The sequence below is a fragment of the Anabrus simplex genome, chromosome 7, assembly GCF_040414725.1.
Source record: "Anabrus simplex isolate iqAnaSimp1 chromosome 7, ASM4041472v1, whole genome shotgun sequence".
Taxonomy (NCBI): domain Eukaryota; kingdom Metazoa; phylum Arthropoda; class Insecta; order Orthoptera; family Tettigoniidae; genus Anabrus; species Anabrus simplex.
The window spans coordinates 284,863,289-284,865,942 of record NC_090271.1 but is presented as its reverse complement, the minus strand read 5'-3'; the positions used below and the strand labels follow the sequence as shown (position 1 = coordinate 284,865,942).

Here is a 2,654-nt window from a genome sequence, read left to right as displayed (position 1 = left end):
TAAAATATCTTGCCTTTGGCTCTAATAGGGACATCAGACGCGGGTGGAATAGGACGTCAGAACGATGGTTTTTCACATGAGGATTATTATGTCGCATATAAAACACTTCCTGGCGTCTCCGAAGACCTTAAAAAGTAGTTAGTGGGACATAAAACAAATAACATTAAAAAAAACACTTCCTCGCAATTGCTTTCTAAGGAGTAAAACTCTTGGCAGCGGTGGGATTCGAACCCACGCCCTTCCGGACTGGTGCCTAAAACCAGCGCCTTAGACCGCTCGGCCACGCTACCGACGTTCGCTTCATGTTATGCGCAGCGTGAAGTCAGCTAATGAAGTGTCCTTGTGTCTGTGCTGTAACTGGTAAATAGATATCGGATTTGTCTGCAAGTGCATATTTTGTTTGCCGATATGTAAACCTCCGAAACCGACAAGGAAGTGCGTTTGGAGGTGAAACTGGATGAATTATTGAGTTTAATGGAGCATGCAGTATATTATATATATTCATTCTTCCTTTCTTCTTCTTTCTGAATCTGTTTACCCGCCAGGGTTGGTTTTTTCCTCGGACTCAGGGATAAATCCCACCTCTACCTCCTCAACTGTAGTGTCCTGGAGCGTGAGACTTTGGGTCGGCTTTACAAATGGAAAGGAGGACCAGTACCTCGCCCAGGCGGCTTCTTCTGCTATGTTCTACAGCCTCTTTGTGGTTGGGGGGATGGAAAGATTGGTAGGAATAGGTAGAGAAAGGGGGAAGAAAGTTGCCGTATTCTTCAGTTAGGTACCATCCCGGAATTTGCCTGGGGTAGAACTGGGAAACCACGAAAAACCACTTCGAGGATGGGTCTGGTGGAAATCAAACCCCCTCTACTCAGTTGACCTCCCAAGGTTGAGTGACCCCGTTCCAGCCTTCGTACCACTTTTCAAATGTCGTTGCAGAGCCGCGAATCGAACCCTGGCCTCGGGGGTGGGGGGAGGTTGGCAGCTAATCACACTAACCACTACACCACAGAGGCTTACTGGACATTACTTGTGAAAAGGAAGTTATCCGAGGAAAACTCGGATTCCGTCTGAAAACAAAATATCGCGATGTCCGTTAAACGAAATCCGGGCTACGGTATCATGATAGCAGTAAACAAATATTTGGATGGTACTGATAATGTAGTCCGCCTCTGTGGTGTAGTGGTTAGTGTGATTAGCTGCCACCCCCGGAGGCCCGGGTTCGATTCCCGAAATTTGAAAAGTGGTACGAGGGCTGGAACGGGGTCAACTCAGCCTTGGGAGGTCAACTGAGTAGAGGTGGGTTCGATTCCCACCTCAGCCATCCTGAAAGTGGTTTTCCGTGGTTTCCCACTTCTCTTCCAGGCAAATGCCGGGATGGTACCTAACTTAAGACCACGGCCGCTTCCTTCCCTCTTCCTTGTCTATCCCTTCGAATCTTCCCATCCCCACCCAGGCCCCTGTTCAGAAAGCAGGTGAGGCCGCCTGGGCGAGGTACTGGTCATCCTCCCCAGTTGTATCCTCCGACCCAGAGTCTGAAGCTCCAGGACACTGCCCTGGAGGCGGTAGAGATGGGATCCCTCGCTGAGTCCGAGGGAAAAACCGAACCTGGAGGGTAAACAGATTACGAACGAACTGATAATGTGGATGAGCCGATATATTTAACACCTACAATCACTCCCGAAATCAAGTACTGTCCTTACACATACGTAGGAGATCATTCTCGGAGATAAGCTAGTTTTAACAGTCAAACGTCACTGATTTAAACCAGAAAACTTGGATAAGACTGTTGTGGTGTACTGCAAAGAAAATTATTGACAGGAAATGTAGGTTGTAGAATCTGTATTTAAGTGCGTTTCTTCACGTTTGTGTTTCTTAAACGGTCTTAAAATCTTACTAATTGATTTATCACGTGTATTAACTAGTCTGCCGCTGCGGTGTAGTGGTTGGTGTGATTATCTGCCACCCCCGGAGGCCCGGGTTCGATTCCCGAAATTTGAAAAGTGGTACGAGGGCTGGAACGGGGTCCACTCAGCCTCGGGGGCTCAACTGAGTAGAGGTGGGTTCGATTCCCTCCTCAGCCATCCTCGAATGGGTTTTCCGTGGTTTCCCACTTCTCCTACAGGCAAATGCTGGGATGGTACCTAACTTAAGGCCACGGCCGCTTTCTTTCCACTTCCTTGTCTATCCCTTCCAATCGTCCCAACCCCCCGGAAGACCCTGTTCAGCACAGCAGGTGAGGCCGCCTGGGCGAGGTACTGGTCATTCTCCCCAGTTTTATCCCCCGACGCTCCAGGACACTGCCCTTGAGGCGGTAAAGGTGAGATCCCTCCCTGAGCCCGAGGGAGAAACGAACCCTGGAGGGTAAACAGGTTAAAAAGAAGAAGAAGGATAAGACTATTGTAGTGTACTGCAAAGCAAATTATGGACAAGGAAAATAGGGTGTGCAGTGTAAAATGAAATAGGAATCTGTATTTAAGTGCGTTTCTTCACGTTTGTGTTTTTTTACACGGTCTTGATATCTTACTAATTGATTTATCACGTGTATTAATTAACACACTGTGTCTTATTATCTGGAAGAAGTGTGCATATTTTTTCCACAGTGAGCACGTCTCACAAACTGTGCATGGATTGTTTGCGCTAGTGGAACAACCGCAGCT

The 2,654-nt window shown here is 47.9% G+C and overlaps 1 non-coding gene across 1 annotated transcript; it reads right to left on the bottom strand.

The window, feature by feature from the left end:
- Nucleotides 1-210: 210 nt before the first annotated feature.
- On the bottom strand, nt 211-290 carry TRNAL-UAG (transfer RNA leucine (anticodon UAG)). The gene has a single exon. It is a non-coding gene; the product is annotated as a tRNA-Leu (tRNA).
- Between the last annotated feature and the right edge of the window lie 2,364 nt (nt 291-2,654).